The following is an 18,845-nucleotide window of genomic DNA, read 5'->3' as shown; positions in this document are numbered from 1 at the left end:
TTAAAAAAAAAAAAAAAAAAAACATTCTGCTATAATACATATCCAAAAAAAATGTCTTCATCAATTTAGGCTGATATGTATTCTTCTACATATTTTTGGTAAAAAAAATCCCAATTAGCGTAAATTTGCACAAAAGTTATAGCGTCTAGAAATAGGGATAGATTTATAGCCTTTAATTTTTTTTATTGTTTTTACTGGTAATGGAGATGATCATCGATTTTTAGCGGGACTGTGACATTGTAGCAGACAAATCTGACCCTAAGTGACACTTTTTGGGGATCAGTGACACCAATACAGTGATCAGTGCTAAAAAAAAAAGTGCACTGATCACTTTATAAATGACACTGGCATGGAAGGGGTTAACATCAGAGACGATCAAAGGGTTTAGTGTGTTTCCTGAAAGTGTTTTCTAACTGTGTGGGGGATGGACTTGCAGGAAGAACACAGAGATCCCTGTTCCTGATTACTAGGAATAGAAGATCTCTGTGTACTTCCTTTTCAGAATAGGGATCTGCCTTGTTTACATTTCTGTGGAGCGATAGCATGTGACCGGCATGCCACGGGTCTGCCAGACCCACAGATTGTCTCCCTTCTGTGCAGCGGGCATGCGTGCGCCCACAGTATCTAGTGCACGAAACAACGTACAGGTACATTGTTTCACGAAATAGAGCCGCCCTGCCGCAGTATATATGCTCTGGGTGGTCTTTAAGTGGTTAAAGTGTAACCATTTTTAGCTTGGATAAAGTGGAAAAGGATTAGAACACCTATCAATTTGTCATGTTTACTGTTATCATTGAAAGTAGAAGTAGAAAAAATCCAAAATTTTGGGTTGTCCCAGAACAGTAAGAGATGGCAAATCTTCCAAAGCGGACACTAGATCTGGTGATCCTGGTGACAATGAGGATTCGCTCACTTAGAAGGGATTTCTCCCTATGGGACACAGATGACACGAAAAAAAACTTTAGAGGTTATAACCCTCCTTTACACAATGAAGAAATAAAAAAAAAAGGTTTTGCCTTTAGTTCTACTTTATTGAATAATTCTAACAATATTCCTTGATCATTTTTTCTTTTCTGATCTTCGACCTTTATTCAACAACTCTGGGAGTAAATGATGTTGATTAGAAATTATTTAAAATATACACTTTCACAAAGTCCATTTTGAAGAAAAAGTTTTTTGTCATACATTCCCAACTGTTTCTGTTTTTGTAGGACAGTCCTAAGTTGACGCCAAAGGGTCAGGGTTTATTTATTGAGTATAATAGATTGGGAATGATTAACACTATATACTGAATTTCAGAAACAAGGCTACGAGAGTCTGTTATCCCCCAAAATATATTTAAAAAAAAAAAAATTTCCCTCAGTTTAGGTCGATACGTATTCTTCTACCTATTTTTGGTAAAAAAATTGCAATAAGCGTTTATCGATTGGTTTGCGCAAAATTTATAGTGTTTACAAAATAGGGGATAGTTTTATTGCATTTTTATAAAAAAAATTTTTTTACTACTAATGGCGGCAATCAGCGATTGTTTTCGTGACCGCGACATTATGGCGGACACATCCAACAATTTTGACACATTTTTGGAAAAATTTCCATTTTCACAGCAAAAAATGCTATGAAAATGCATTGTTTACTGTGAAAATGACAGTTGCAGTTTGGGACTTAACCACTAGGTGGCGCTGAAGGGGTTAAGTGTGACCTCATATGTGTTTCTAACTGTAGGGGGCGGGGCTGGACGTGTGACATCATTGATCGTGTTTCCCTATATCAGGGAACAAACGATCAATGACAGCGCCACAGTGAAGAACGGGGAAGCTGTGTTTACACACAGCTCTCCTCGTTCTTCAGCTCCAGGGACCGATCGCGGGACTCCAGCGGCCGCGGTCACGGAGCTTCGGACCGGGTCGCGGGCGCGCGCCCACGACCCACGGCTGGGCACTTAAAGAGGACGTACAGGTACGTGCTTGTGCCCAGCCGTGCCATTCTGCCGACGTATATGTGCAGGAGGCGGTCCTTAAGTGGTTAATAGTTTCCATGAAGCTAGTGCATTGTTGGTTCACTAACCTTTTCCTTCAATTTCCCTTCTAAATTTTTGTTTTTCTTTGTTTTCTTTGTCTGAATTTCTCACTCCCTGTTCCTACTCAGTAAGCTGTTCTGGCTGACTAACCCCCAGCCAGATGATGGGGGCAAGCTTACTGAGGAGAAACAGGAAATGAGAAATTCATGGAAATCGAAGGAAAAGGTAAGTGAACCAACAATGCACTAGCTTAAAAGAACCTATTTAGAAAATAAAAAATGAACCTTAACATCCCCTTTAAAAATAAAATAAAAAATATATATATTTTGTGTCCTGGAACTTGTTGTTATTGCAGCACTTGTGCCATAGGCATAGGTGTGCACAGCCTATTGCATTACGGCGTGCACCCCAAAGCTCCAACACATATGCGTTTGACATATTTTCCGGCCTCGTACGCGCTCTTCAGCCTGAAACAACGGGAGGAAGGGGGAGCAAGGGAGCACATGGGGGACCCGGTCAACAGAAGGAAGAGGAACAGGGAAAGGAGGGGTGGTATATATTAGTACCGATTGCCTATATTTTCCTCCTGTGGTAGCTGAATGTTGACAGAGGGGAGAGGAGGAGAAGCCTAGCTTCAGATGCTGCAGGAGGAAAATACAGATCGGTTTCACTAACTTCCACCACCGCCACCTCTCCAGTCCAGGTTCTGAGGGTTGGCAAGGAAGGATTGTGGTTTACCTGTCACCTGCTCACCATTGACAGGTTGCCAACCCCAGGATTACGGTGTGCCCAGGCACACCTGGTACACCCCTTGCGCATGGCCATGGCCATAGGTAATAAAGCACCACATTTACAGTTAAAAAAAAAATAATTATTCTTACCTTATGTGGCCATCTCTAAACATTTATTGGTACATTTAATACTTGGGACCAGCCAAGACTCTTAAAGAAGTATGTAGCCATAGCCGCTTTCTGTTCGGTGAACTGTACAGTCCAATGGGAGATCTGAATGCAAAGTAGATCATCAGCAATGCATCCTAGTATGATGTATTTTAATAATATTTCAATAACCCTACAAAGGACATCATGATTTGTGTAAGGCTCAGCAGGGCAAACTCAGAATAATGCCTCCCCTGTGTCTAAATGTTGCACTGTGGATATATGGAAAACAACCATATGTTAGCTCATTTGTTTCAGAAAATATAATGCCATGTGTGGTAAGCAATACATCTGTGGCTGACAAACATATAAATATCCAAGTTCATTCCTGGCTTTCACTTTTGAATTTTGTGACATGATATGGTAGTTTAAGCTGTTAGAATTCTGGAGAAAAAAGGTGTATGTGTTGAAAAGAAAAAATAATATTTATTGTATATTTTTTTTAAAATGTCGATTTAGTGATGTTGAGTACAGCAGATTAGGGAGTGGCACAGGCGGCGTGGGGTAATTTGCACTAAAACAAACCTAAACTCTTTAAAACTGCTGTTCTCAGCACATTTTTTTCAGGCGGATGCTAGGAGGGAAGCATTCACTTGAGGTTGCTGGAAACTAAGCATTTTTCTCAATTAGTGCAGTTGTATTTTTAATTAAACTAAACAGCTGATAGTGTTCTTTTATACTGACTACAGTGTGCTTCAAGATATCCGTGCTATATATATATATATATATATATATATATATATATATATATATATACTGTATATATATATATATATAAAATCAGTAGAGTCAAGTGGGGCACAGACAGTATTTGAAATGCAACCTTAATGTAACTTTAAGGCTTCATTTCCATGGACGTTTTTGGACGTTTTTACAGCCACTTTTCTGAGCTTTTTTTGCAGCTTAAAAACGGCTCTCCATGTTAGTCTATGGCCTCATGCCCACCATGACGTTTTTAAACTGTAGATGGCTGAGCCGTTTTTAAGCTGCAAAAAAAACCAGGACCAGTGCGTTCTGAAGCTCCAGCCTTAGAGCTGTAAAAACGCCAGACGTTCAAAAACGCGCAAAAACGCTAAAAACGCTACCCCTGCGTTTTTGAGCTAAAAAAATAAATAAAATAAAATAAAAAAAATAAAAACATGGACAGGCGTTTTTAAGCTGTAAAAAAGGCTAAAATAAGTGGCTGTAAAAACGTCCATGGAAATGAAGCCTTATAGTTTTCTGACATGGGATGCAGGCCACTATTCTGAGATTATAATTAAATGTTTACAGTTGCATTTATTCTTGTTTTAACCCCCCTGGCTGTATTCTCGAGTCTGACTCGGGGGTTCGATTTTTGTGCTAGGATCGGTAACCCCGAGTCAGACTCAGACTTGCCTCGCTGGATCCACAGACAGTGTTTACTTACCTTGTCCCTGGATCCAGCGATGCCACCGCGCTGTGTGAGCGAGCGGGACCTCGCTCGATTCACACAGCGTCCTCCTGTGCCGCCGATCTCCGTTCCCTGCGACGTTACGACGCACGGGAGCGGAGAACGGCGCCAAATTCAAAAACGTAAACAAACACATTACATATAGTATACTGTAATCTTATAGATTACAGTACTGTATGTAAAAAATACACACCCCCCTTGTCCCTAGTGGTCTGCCCAGTGCCCTACATGTTCTTTTATATAATAAAAACTATTCTTTCTGCCTGCAAACTGTAGATTGTCCATAGCAACCAAAAGTGTCCCTTTATGTCAAAAATGGTTTTAGAGCAGCTAGAAAACAGCAATAATAAATTATAATCACTTGCAGAATTGTGCGATAGCGATTTGTGGGGAAATTTGTCATAAAAAAATAAAAGTAATAACAGCGACAATTCTGCAACTGAGCAAATTTTAGTGATTTTGAGTTGATTACATAATTGAATAATTTTTATTATAATTATATTATTATTTGTTATAATTATTTATAATTATTTATTATATTATAATTTATAATTTTGTTTTTAAAAGAATTTCATACCCGGGATGCCTACAAGACTCTTGTTTGGTCAGATTTAAGTGAGTTATTCCTAAGAATTACAGGCCTACAGTACAAATCACCAAATTTCATTGCAAATAATGGTACCGCTTTCAGCACCTTTTTTCTGAAAGAATCATACCGCCAGGGAGGTTAAGGCCTATGTATGCCAGACTTGCCTATGTTGGATTATTAAAGCTTTTTTGAGAGCACCCGGGCACTGCGTCCACCAACTACAGTGTGTTAGCATCAACCCAAGTATTCAGCAGTGAATGAACAACCCTACTCCCATAAACATACCCTGGTGCAGGGTTTTAGCTGTATGTAAAACGTTGGCACATCATTGACTTCACATATCACCCGTCTATATATGCACACACCTTTGTCCTTTCATTATCCTAATTGGTAAATTATTTTAAGTCATTTCACCAGTTTGATCATTTTTTTAAGAGGCATATTTTTGCAATAGACATTTAAACAATATTAATTCTTGTATTATACGATCAGTTTACTTTCCTTTTTGTGTTTTAGTTGATTAAAAGCCTTTTTATGTAGTGTTTTTGCATGTCAGTGATGCTTACCATGCATTTATATCTCTTTCCTTAGTATCACTCTTCATTTTTCCCTGATTTTGTTTAAAATATGGTGAAAAAAGTAAAATAAGAATAATCTTTTTTTTTTTTTTTTTTTTCATTTTTGCCTGATGATTATGCTTGGTTTTGCTTTTCACAATTTACTGAGTTAAGGAGATTTTGTTTCTCAAATTTTCTAAATTTAATAGCACAGGTAACATGTTTGCCTTTTCACCAGTCTCTTGATTAATTTTGTTTTATTTTTTTGGGAATAGAATGCCCTGAACATTCTAAAAAATTAAAAAAATGTACTGATAAATGGAGCCTATAATCGAAATAAAGGGGTAATCCGGATAAATAAAGAAGAATACAAGGTAAAAATAAGTAAGCAAACCCAAACAACACACCAAAAAAACAAGTGTATAGACATTAGTATAGAAATATTACAAAAATATGAAAATAAAAATAGCGTCATGTAGTTGCACAGCCTTCCCTTGTTGACTTGCATGGGTTAAGATGCTTTGTATGGCCCGTATAATAAGTTTGCTTCAGAATGTGCCAGGGGATGTATAATGAGGTAGTTAGTCACAGTTTGGATGCTGCGGTGGGAGAAAACAGTGCAAGGGCTGTGGATTAAGTTTTCAAGGGCTAGTGCTGCTACAGCATAGCTGCCAAACCTTAAACTGGTGTCCCAAACATTGCTACTCAGACATAGCTCTCTGTGTTCCTGTCTGCCTTTTATTGTCAACCTGTGCAATGCACATTGTGTTTTTTTTTTGTTTTGTTTTTTGCTCAAAGGCTGCTGCAGTAGACATTAACCCCATGCAGTATCAAAGAGCATGCTACATCACAAAAGCATTTTTGTTACAGTAATTAATAATTCAATATTCTGACTTAAGTGTCAATGTTAATCACATATGGTTCAATATTCTGACTTATGTGTCAAAATTATATATATATATATATATATATATATATATATTTTTTTTTTTTTTTTTTTTTTTAAATTCAACGTGTATTCTTATATTCTCAACTGCATATAATTATAATGAAATAATGCATTCAACTGTATAGAAAAACCTGATAATATAGAGTATAATATAACTTATTCGCACGTCATGACATTAATAACATTGTTAGTCGTATAAAGCTGTCATAGAAAAATCAGACTATATTATTCATTTGGATTCATTGTAAAAGACATTCAAAATGTAAGAAATCAAAACTGACTTTTCAATAGGAAGGTAACCGATGCATTGCACTACTGTCACACATCCCTTAAATAAAAAAAAGATAAAGCAATTCACAAATTCAGGTACAGATCCATATTTTCAAAAAGTTACAGCTGAGGTCTAAAAATTACAATTACTTGGCATAAAAAAAAGATCCTTATCCACTTGTTGCTTTGTGAACTGAGCCTACGGTACTATAAATTTGTATTTTTTACAACAAATTGTGGGTTTCCCTAAAAAATGGAAAGTATTATAAAAAATCTGATCAGGTCATAAAAATTAACTCTTTTTAGTCTATGTTAAATGTAAGGCGATTAACATAGTATTATTGAATATAATTCCTAATATAGTATAAAACACACCCTTAATATAGTATAAAACACAATCTTAATATAGTATAAAACACAATCTTTACTTACAAAAATATACCCTATTTGTGCTTCATGCTATATTAAACATTCCAGTGTTATCTTATCTATAAATCACTGGTAGATATAAAAGATTTCCCTTCATATAAATGTGTATATTGAAAGTTATTGACAAATGGCAAATTATAATTTACCTCTCCCTCAAATATAGTATTCCGATTGATATGATAGAAAAAAATGGCCTAGAAACAAATATAAATAACAATTTACTTGATCTAAAACATAGGGCACCATGGCAAAATGTGTCTGTATGACTTACATTTTTTAAATTAAATATAAGATTTTTGGTATGCTTTTCTGTGCATGATATGAATGTAGAAAGATTAATGTTTTTGTATATGACATAAAATCTTATAATATTGGTATGAAATGTGAAGGTAATTCTGACATTTGCCTGCGAAATATAAAATAATTTTGTGGTTATTCCTTCAGTAATAATTGATTATCATTCTTTTCATCATCTTTGTTTCTATTTTTATTTATTTTTAAGTTTAAGCTGTCTTTCCAATTGAGAGTGTTTCCCTGTTTAATTCTGATTTCTGGTTTTTCACATGTGTTAAATTGTAAGGTATTTATATATTTTATGAAAAACCACCTAAAGCAAAATACAAATGTAGATGAGCGCCACTGCTCATCTACATTTGTATTCGGGTTTAGGTGTTTTTTCATGTTATATGTGTATTTTGAAAATAGCAGCTATCTTCTCACACCCCTCACGTTATGTATGTTTTTTAATTTTTATTGTTTTCACTTGACACAATTATTATCAGTGGTGCAGAGGTGAATGAGGTTGTTGAACATTTTTTTCAGCTTCCTCATTTAGAGTTTGTGTATTTATATATTTTTCATATTATATAATTGGTATAATAGCCTAAGCCGGCTGCCAAAATAAAGTTAATATTATAAAACATTGTAAAAATACTACATTTAGGAAGCTATTTTTCACGTTCATATAAAGTCTTGTAACATTTTTGAATAATAATATATATTTTTTTTGTTATCATTGAGGCTGATTTACTAAAAGAATAGCAATTTTTTTACTTTGCAAAGTAATTTTCACCTTTCACTTTTACCTTAGTGAATGTGGTAAAAGTTCACTTTGCGAACAGTACCCAGTCATGTGCAAGCAGATCTAAGAGAAAACAGTTTTTTGATTGCAGAAGAGTAAAAAAATTGAAAGCCAGCTCAGTTTAACCTTATTCACTAAGAAGTGAAAATTCCCTTGCAAAGTGAAAATTTACTGAGCAAGCATTAGCTCCTTTAGTAAATTCAGCCACATTGTTTATTTTTGTTAACTTTTATTTTATATATATATATATATATATATATATATATATATATATATATATATATATATATATATATATATATATATATATATATATGAACAAATTCTAAATAATGTAATATATATATATATATATATATATATATATATATATATATATATATATATATATATATATATATATATATATAAATGAACAAATTCTAAATAATGTATATTTAGGTAGGAAAGCACTCAAAATCAAATCACAGATTATTTAATGCACCAATTTTAGACTCACAATTTTTTATACAGTCTAATTCAAACTGTTGTCTCTTTATAACAGTTCAGTTTTTTTTGGAAATACATTAGGCCACAATACAATGCAATTAAATAACACATAACAAATATTTTTTTTAACAAGAGATCAGATATCAAATTTTTATGTTATAATTTTTATATATATATATATATATATATATATATATATATATATATATATATATATATATATATATATAATATATAGGAAAATATGACTGCAAATACGTTTACAGGATTATCACTTTTCGCATCTATAATTATAAGCTCCATTTATACAAACGTCTCATATGTATCAGGGAAAGAAACTGTATTTTAAAAATAAGCCTATTGTAGTGCATTTGGTCAATAGTAACAAAATAGCTTATTACTCAAAACCTCCTAATAGGTCTGAAATGGTTATAATCAATATAATATTATTTATTAGTGTTAGAAACCATCCCAAAATAACTCATATTTATTCTGTTTTATCATCAACACTGTGGATTTGACATACTAGAGAAGTTGAGAGTTGTAGCTGTGTTCACTTTGAATACCCAATTATGTGCCACTGAAACAAATAAACAGAAATGTGCTTTTAACATAGTGGAATAATTAAAATTAATCATTACTTTATTGAGTGAATTGCCAACTCCTTAATCAGCCTAAATGTCTCATCAAGAGACATCTTCCTAAAACTTGTATATGTTATTTTTTTTTTTTATGTATTATTTGAATCCACCCTTGTTTATAATATATTTAATAATTTATACCTACAGTAAACGATCAGTCATTCAGTTGAATAATGTAGTTCTTGCATTAGCTCTTTAACATTTTAGTTTATGAATTTTAAGCTAGATTACTGTGCCCTATATCTTGATGTATTTGGCAGGATAATTGACACTCTCTTGTTGCTAAAGTATATCAGCCTTGAATTTTTTTATAAATTTATAAAATAATTGTAACTTTTTCCAGATTTACACAACATGTTAGCAAGTCTATCACTTATTGGTATTGATGGAGTTATCACACAAGGGATTACATTTAAAGGAAAACATGAACCCAGGCTTCTTAAGGGACCAATATGATGGGAGGGGTAGAAATAAAAATCCTACAACTCTATTTTGAGCAATATACCCAGATATTGTAAATTAATAATTGTCTGCTATTTTGTCAGTCACACCTATCTACAGCAAGATGTTATACCTCTCCCGATCTCCTCCACCAACATGCATATGGATTCTTTAACACACAATTGGATACTAATATCTCAATAGATCAAAAAACATTTCCGCCAAATATCAGGCTCAACCTTATTGAACACTTGGGTCGATGTCGGGGTATCCTTTTTTTTTTTAGAATTTTACTTTCTACGCATAGGAAGGTTTTCAAAGCAAAGGTGGGCAAACACCTGACTCACACTAGCTGCAGATTTCAAATAAAGAACATATACGTATATAGTATATAGATATAGATATATTTATATATATATATATATATATATATATACACTATTTATATATATATATATATATATATATATATATATATATATATGTGTGTGTGTGTGTATATATATATATATACTATATATATATATAAGTTTGAAAACATTCAAGGTGGGCAAACACCTGACTCACACTAGCTGCAGATTCCAAATAAAGAACATATACGTATATAGTATATATATATATATATATATATATATATATATATATATATATATATATATATATACTATTTATATATATATATATATATATATATATACTATTTATATATATATATATATATATATATATATATATATATATATATATATATATATATATATATATATATATATATATATATATTTATATACTAAAGAAGTTGAAAACATTCACTCAATTAATTGTAGCTGTGTTGACTTTGAATGCCCAGTTATGTGCAGATGATTTACGGTAAGTAAACAGGAACTTGCTTTTCACATGATTGAATACCTGAACTGAATCTTTATATATATATATATATATATATATATATATATATATATATATATATATATTAAACAGACTCCGTAGCTGAATGTCTGGATTGAGCACTGCAGATGTTATACTGTAATTGTAATAGTGTATACACAGAAAACTAAAGTATGAAAAACTGAGTGTATATATATAGATGATATATATATATATATATATATATATATATATATATATATATATATATATATATATATATATATATATATATATACTGTATACCGTATATATACTTAGTTTTCCATAATTTTGTTTTCTGTGTATACACTATTACAATTACAGTATAAAATCTGCAGCACTCAATGCAGGCATTCAGCTATGGGGTTTGTTTATCATTTTTTTGCCCACAATTTACTCAATTTCCACCCTTAACTAACTATTTTTTTCACATAAGACTGTGTTAGAAAAATTGGTATAGCTTGGTTAAAAGTTGTGTGACTCTTGGGTGAAAACATTGATAAATAGACCACTAACTCTTTTTTTAAGCTTATATTTCCAGCATATCAGCAATGTTTTATTTTGAAGATTTTTCTGTGTTTGGATGTTTTACATTCAGGTACATCATTCTACTTATGTATGTACGTATCTATCTATCTATAGGTATTTTGCTTATTTTGTGTTATATTTGAAAATATTATTTCATCGATGTCTTATGTTTATTTTGCACGTTTAGCTAAACAAATTGTCGAACTGGCCTACTCACGACTAACTATTTTTGGAGTTTACCAAACATAGAAAATGTGGCCAGTCTTTCTTTAACAGCAGCTTGGGACAAATAGAAATGGCAGTCTGAAGGTCACAGAGTTCTGTACGAGTTCTTGGGTATTTTGTGATATTTATTTTGGCGCTTGTACAACCCTGAAAAGAACAGCCTGTGATTCTTTAATACTGATAATGCCGTCACCCACAAATGTACAGCGTTTAATGTTGTCTACAAACTGTTGTGCAGGTAAAGTTTTAAATTTATATATATATATATATATATATATATATATATATATATATATATATATATATATATATATATGTATGTATATATATAAAACGTTGTTTGGATATAGACATAACAATTTTAGAATGTTTGCGATGCTTACTTATATTGGGTTGTATATGGCCAGTCAAAATATATAAACTTAAGTGGATTTTGTTTTTTGTGTTATAATGGAATGGGATTTGAAAAGTTGTGGTTTGACTGGATTTTAATTTCCCAAAACCTAACTGGGTGTTTGGAAAGAATACAAATTCCTGGTCAGGCAAAAAAAATACGTATTTTCTTGAATAACTCACAATACTTTTAAAAACAGAGAGCGCTGATAGCCTCGGTGTTTCGAATAAGGCCACAATCTAGTACAAAATTCACTCTGCATTTAAAAGTATATTCAGCATTCTAGATCACATTGCCTTATTTAAAAAAAAAAAAAACTTTCTTTGAGGAGCCATCGATCCCCTGCAATGTGCAAAAATGCTCTTATCTCAATTTTGCTTAAAACTTACCAATCTGCATACAGGTATAAAAACACTTAAACTGGCTATACCCAATACAATCTGATTATATAACATCTGCACCTACATTAAATTTATTACCAAAAGTTAATAGGAGCACAAACCTAAAAAAATCTATTCTGTTTGTACTATGTAAGGTAAGCCCTTAGTTTATGGTAGATCTAAAGAAGATTGTACAATCAGGTTGTATAATATATGAGCAGCCTTACATTTACCAAATGTATAGCGTAAAGAAAACGTTAAGTAGGAAATAAGCACACAAACTTTATTTACTGTATCAAGATATTATAAATGAATACTTCAAGTAGCTACCTAGTAGCTACCTACTTCTCAAAAATGTACTGAAATGCCAGCAACCTACAATAACACCAGATGTACAGACAAAATAAAACTATAGTAATAAGTAAGAGGGGCAACCAAAAGCTTGCCATACACGTTAAGATTTCTCTTGTTCAGACCCTCGGGGTTAAACTAGAAAAATCACTTAATTTCCCGATCCATGCTAAACAGTGTAGAGGAATTTTCCCTGCAGGCCATTGTATTCAGATACATTTTAGACAGTCACAGCACCTGTAGCTATCTAAATACCCAAACAGTGACTGCATCTGATTGGATGCAGTCACTGTTCGGCCGACAATTTTCCACCCAACTGCTTTGATTTTACAATCAAAGTTTGTCAAGGCAGCTGGTGCAGACAGGGCACCCATTACCTACATTTTCAGCAGGAAACCAGACAAACTGTGAGCTGTGTATGGCCACCCTATGCAATCCAATTTGTATCTACCTGCACTACATAGCGGTTAGTAGATCTAACCCGGATTTCAAAAATATTTTCCATTAAGTAACAACATTTTTATAAAATGTTATCCTGTGTTTTGCAATTTATAAATAGAGTACAACGATTTAACCACTTGCCGACCAGCCGCCGCAGTTTTACTGCGGCAACATGGCTCAGCTGGGCGAAGCGGCGTTATGTTACTTACACTTCGCCCTGTGGCCACTAGGGGCTCGCGCACATGTCGCCAGAGGCTTGCGGCCACTGCTTGCCTCCGGAGCCAATGCGAGTGCCCGGCGGCCGCGATGACTGCCGGGCACCCGCGATCGCTCGTGACAGAGCGAGAACCGAGAGCTGTGTGTGTAAACACACAGCTCCAGGTTCTTTCAGGCTAGAAATGACTGATCGTATGTTCATAAAAAGTATTTCTCCTAGTAAGTCCCATCCCCCCTTCAGTTAGAACACTTATAGGGAACACAATTAACCCCTTGATCGCCCCCTAGTGTTAATCCCTTCACTACAGTGACATTTTTTACAGCAATTAGTGCATTTTTATAGCACTGATCACTGTAAAATTGTCAATGGTCCCAAAAATGTGTCAAAAGTGTCTGATCTGTCTGCCATAATGTCGCAGTCCCGATAAAAATAGCAGATCGCCGCCATTACTAATAAAAAAATTATAATGGTAAAAATGGCATAAATATATCCCCTATTTTGTAGATGCTATAACGTTTGCGCAAAACCAATTAATATACGCTTATTGCGATTTTTACCAAAAATATGTAGAAGAATACATATTGGCCTAAACTAAGGAAAAAAATAGTTTTTAAAAAAAAATTGGGGAAATTTATTATAGCAAAAAGTAAAAGATATTGGGGGTTATTTACGAAAGGCAAATCCACTTTGCACTGCAAAGTGCACTGAAAGTGTACTTGGAAGTGCAGTCGCTGTAGATCTGAGGGGGACATGCAAGGAAAATAAAAATCTGCATTTTAGCTTGCACATGATGGGATGATAAACTCAGCAGATCTTCCCCTCATTTCAGATCTACCCCCCAGATTTACAGCGATGGCACTTCCAAGTGCTTATTTGTAAATAACCCCCATTGTGTTTTTTTCAAAATAGTCCCTGTTCTTTTGTTAATAGCGCAAAAAATAAAAACCGCAGAGGTGATCAAATACCACCACAAGAAAGCTCTATTTTTCGGAAAAAAAGGACACAAATTTTTTTTGGGTACAATGTTGCACGCCCGCGCAATTGTAGTTAAAGCGACTACAGTCCCAAATTGTAAAAAGTACTCTGGTCAGGAAGGGGGTAAAATCTTCCGGGGCTGATGCAGTTAAAAATACAGTTCTATTTTTTACAGGCCTGTACAAGCATTATATTAGTCTCAATTGTTATAGGAAATAAAATAATTTTCCAATGCTTTGTGAACCTCAAACTCTGCTTCATTTTTAATTGTAAGTCTTACAATACTGAAAACTGTACTATGCTGCTAATGGAGTTAGAGAGCTAAAGAGCCATTTCACATCCATTTTACATTCGTTCTATTACTAATATTAGTAAAAAAAGAAAAATGATGGAAGGAATTAGCTTTCATTTATTCACAAACATTTTAAAATGCCAAGGCTGCATATAAAAAATACAGACAATCCCCCGGCACATGCATTAAATGCCTTCCTTTGAAAAAATTAATTGTAAAAGTATAACAAAATTGTTCTAAAATAAGGTTACATGATCTTGCTTTCCAGCTTCCAGTTTGTTTCAAAATTTGCAGGCTAGGATAATGGATATTGCAGAGGCTCAGGTTTGTGACATGTGACAGGACACTGGTCAGAGATTTGTTCCTCCAGCCATGACACAGGGAGGTACCATGTCACCAATTAATGACTGCAGCATAACTAATTGGTTCCTTGTGGCAATGAAAGGTCTCCCTACAGCCGCACATCCATGCTGTCCTTGGAATGAGTGCATGTGTGGCAACCTCAGCCTGGACCCCGACCAGGCCAGACTACAACGTGTTTCGCTCCGCCCCTCTGAGATTCCAATGACTAAGCTCAGAGGGGCGGAGTGAAACATGTTGGGGGTGTGGTCTGGTCAGGGTCCAGGCTGAGGTTGCCAATCAAACACTCATTCCGGGGGCAGCATGGATGTGTGGCATAAAAGCAAGGGAGCACAAATCTGTCAAATGGAGCCTCAGATAGCAGTAAAAACAAAGAAAGTATTGGCTGCCCATACATATACAATATAATAGGGCATTTTAATGAACAGAAGAAACGGTGTATATTGCCATTGACAGGTATTAGAACTTGTGTTGTTTCTGGGGCTGTCTTAATGCAAGCGGAGGCTTGCGTGTCATCCACCAATCCAACTGTCTTCCTTTGCACTGGGTGATAATCTAGTGGACACCTGTAGACATGGCTAGATGAGAAATCTCTAGTGAAATAGCAATTAGATAGGTTTCAAGACCTTGGTGTATTGTTTTTGTTTTTTGTAATGTAAGCCAGTCCTGGAGGTGTTTGTATGAGTCTTCTTTCTCCTGCTCCACAACATAAATATATAAATACTTGGGCGTCCGTAGCATGGCCAGATTTAGAAAAGAGTGCTCATCAAACTTGGGACCAGTTTTAGTGTATGTTTTACTAAAAATATGTATTTGTTTTCTAAGGAGTCGAAAAAAAGGACAAACCCCCAGCCAGGTTATTTTTTGCTGTCTGTGTACAATTTGGGAAATTTTCATTCACTTCCTGCCCCAGAGACACAACAGAAAGTTAGAGGAAATGTCAGAAAGTAAATGGAATTACCCTCTAAGACAATCATCTCCAGAAATAGTGTACGGCCTCGTACACACGACCGTTTTTCTCGACAGAATCCATCAAGAAATTTGGTGGCAGAGCGTTTTTGCCGAGGAAACCGGTCGTGTGTATGTTTTTCATCGAGGAAACTGTCGAGGAACTCGACGAGGAAAAAAGAGAACAAGTTCTCTTTTTCCTCGACGGGAGTCTCAATTTCCTCGTCGTGTTCCTTGTCGGGCTGGTTTTCGACGAGAAAAACTATGCTAAGAAACCCGCGCATGCTCAGAATAAAGTATGAGACGGGAGTGCACCTTCGGTAAAAGTAGCGTTTGTAATGGAGATAACACATTTTTCACGCTGTAACAGACTGAAAAGTGCAGATCGTCTCTTACCAAACTTTTACTTAACACGCAGTAACATGAGATTAGCAAAAGCAGCCCCAAGAGTTGTGCCAGTGGAATCGAACTTCCCCTGCCGTTGTATGTGTTGTACGTCACCGCGTTTGAGAACGAGGAGATTTTGTATTGACCGTGTGTATGCAAAGAAAGCTTGTCTCGACAAGCCTAACAAAGAACTCGTCGAGAAAAACGATGTGTCTTTTCCGACGAGTTCCTCGATCGTGTGTAGGAGGCCTGACTATTGGAAGATTTTCCCTCCCCTTCTGAAGACAGCAGTCTTGGGGAAAAAAAACACTCAAAACTATGCCAACTAATTTTGAGAGATACTTCTACGTAGGTGCAGGAGATATTCATGCATATTTTGTGCAATTGAAGTGGCAAACTTAGCTGCCATTTTTCTTGTTCTTCACTATTTTGCCCAGGTTTCTAGCGTTCCTCTCCATTGGTCAGCCACTTTTGACTGAACTTCTGCCCATGCGCAAACAGAAATGTTCATTCCTCAGCAGCTCAAAGGAAAATTCCAATGTATATGTCTCTGTCAATGTCAATCTGATGCAAGGATCACAATTAATACAAAAAAATATCTTTCTAAACTCTCTTAAGCCCAGGTTCACACTGGGCTGCGGGAGTGAAGCCGTGTGAGTTCAGCTGAACTCGCACGATTTCACTCCCGCTGGCAGACCCGATTTCGGCCGCGATCTAAGAGACATCTGTGCAGGTTTCTGCACAGATATCAATGTAAATCGCAGCCCGAAAACGCAAAAAGTAGTACAGGAACTACTTTTTGAAATCGGTGCAGTGCCGCAGATGCAGCGCAGCACCGATTAGGACGGTGTCATTGCCGACAATTGCCGGCAAATGCCGCCGATTTGAGATGCGATTTGACATGTGAAATCGCATCTCAAATCGTACCAAATCGTACCCAGTGTGAACCTGGGCTCAACCAATAAAAATGAAATAGATTGCTCTAGACAGGTGCTTAACCCATGTTTGTCAGACTGACGGCCTTTAATGTTTGTCTCCAAAATGTTGAGCGTAGATTGATTTAGCATAGTGTACACAAATTCACTGAGACCAGCGTTCGTCTTTTTAACTTTAAACTTTTGGGGTTTTTATCCTGCATCAGCGCACAAATTTGTAAATCCTGACCGTGTTTGTCTCTGGTAAATGTGGGTCACTGCTGCGCTAACAGGTCCTTTCAAATGGTGTAACATGAAGGATCCCAACCGCTAGATTTTGCCACTTGCCTGAATCATATCCCTGGGGGTATAACCTTTTTAATCCTCTTTAGTTAATGTATTGGTGATCTTTACTTAGGCAAAATAAACAGAGCAGTTGCCAACAAAGAAAGGTCAGACTTCCTCAGTTACTCTCTGACCTTGGGGTCATGGCCTTTGTTCACATCTCAATGGGAGCTGCTCTCAAAGGGCCATCACAAAATAAAGAAGTAATTTAGGCACGTGTAGTGAGACATTCACAGGGCACTGGGCTTACGGAAGCTTAACCTCTGTTTTTTTTACTTTCTCTGTCTGCTTTCACTTTTTAGGAAGTAAACAGGAAAAGTTTCATAAAATTAGGTTTTATGTACACCTATATTTTAGCTCCCCAACTTTATTTGACAGCTGGTGGAGGGCCATGCTAAATATAAAAATGTCACGCTTATAAAAATGTATTATTATTATTAATAATGATAACACAATTCTATTATTATAAACATATAAAAATATTTGTAATGTCGAAACTTTTTAGTTTTGAATAGATTATGGAAGGGTTATTGCTGTCAGCATTCCTACTGGGTAGATTTACCCTTTATAATTGACCTGGTGACCATTGTCTATACAACAAAAAGTGAAAGGAAAGCCAAAATGTTTAAATTGTCACAAGAGCAGAAGTTCTGGTTTTAAATACAATCAATTAAAAAAAGAGGCAACTTTGTGCACTTTCTAAAATATTTTCCCAAAAAACAGCAGATGTGTGAGCATTCTGGTTATCCTACATGCAACAAGGAATTGGTTGGGCACTGCTCTCTAAAAAAGGTATCCACAGGCAACCATCTGATAGGGTCAAATTCCTCCACAGTCAATCTGACAGGGTGCATTGAATAAATTATTATTATTACATTTTTTTTAAAATTTTTTAGGGCTGTGAAAATTAACTATTAATTCCTTGATTAATCATAAAAAAAAATTATCAATCAAAATTCTTTTAAACGGTACTCACCTCTCCGCCGGCTTCCCGGTCTTTAGGTAGTTCTGTCGCAGGTCGGGTGACGTCACGGACACCGGCAGGGCTTGCCGTGTCCATCTGAAGGGCTCCTTTGCTGTGCCTACATATCTGCATGCCGGCAGGACCTTACTATCTGCCACACGCAAGGGCTGTTACACTTCCCTCTATCAACCTGGGATTCTACAGCCATCCACTGGGAGTTGTGATAGTTCCCTTGACGGGACATCTACATGCGGACAGACTGATGTTAATCCCTCCTCATCTGAATTCAACAGTGGTATCGTTGTACACATTTTTATACCAGTATCATACTTAGCTACATGTTTTTATGACTGTTTTTGCTACCATTTGGTATTACTCTCAC

General features: G+C 35.3%; 1 long non-coding RNA gene across 4 annotated transcripts in view; it reads right to left on the bottom strand.

The window, feature by feature from the left end:
- Window positions 1-18,845, bottom strand: part of LOC120932923 — a 77,985-nt gene that overhangs the window by 13,249 nt on the left and 45,891 nt on the right. For 3 of the 4 annotated variants that reach the window (XR_005748046.1, XR_005748043.1, XR_005748044.1), the window contains exons 3-4: window positions 6,764-6,810; window positions 2,899-3,021 (exon numbers count right to left, since the gene is read on the bottom strand). This is a non-coding gene — a long non-coding RNA (uncharacterized LOC120932923). The remainder of the gene's footprint in view (window positions 1-2,898; window positions 3,022-6,763; window positions 6,811-18,845) is intronic. The other variant, XR_005748045.1, reaches the window with a different exon arrangement.

This window comes from Rana temporaria, chromosome 3 (assembly GCF_905171775.1).
Source record: "Rana temporaria chromosome 3, aRanTem1.1, whole genome shotgun sequence".
In the NCBI taxonomy this organism is placed as follows: Eukaryota; Metazoa; Chordata; class Amphibia; order Anura; family Ranidae; genus Rana; species Rana temporaria.
Note: the sequence above shows the minus strand (reverse complement) of the source record. Positions and strands in the feature narration are given on the sequence as shown.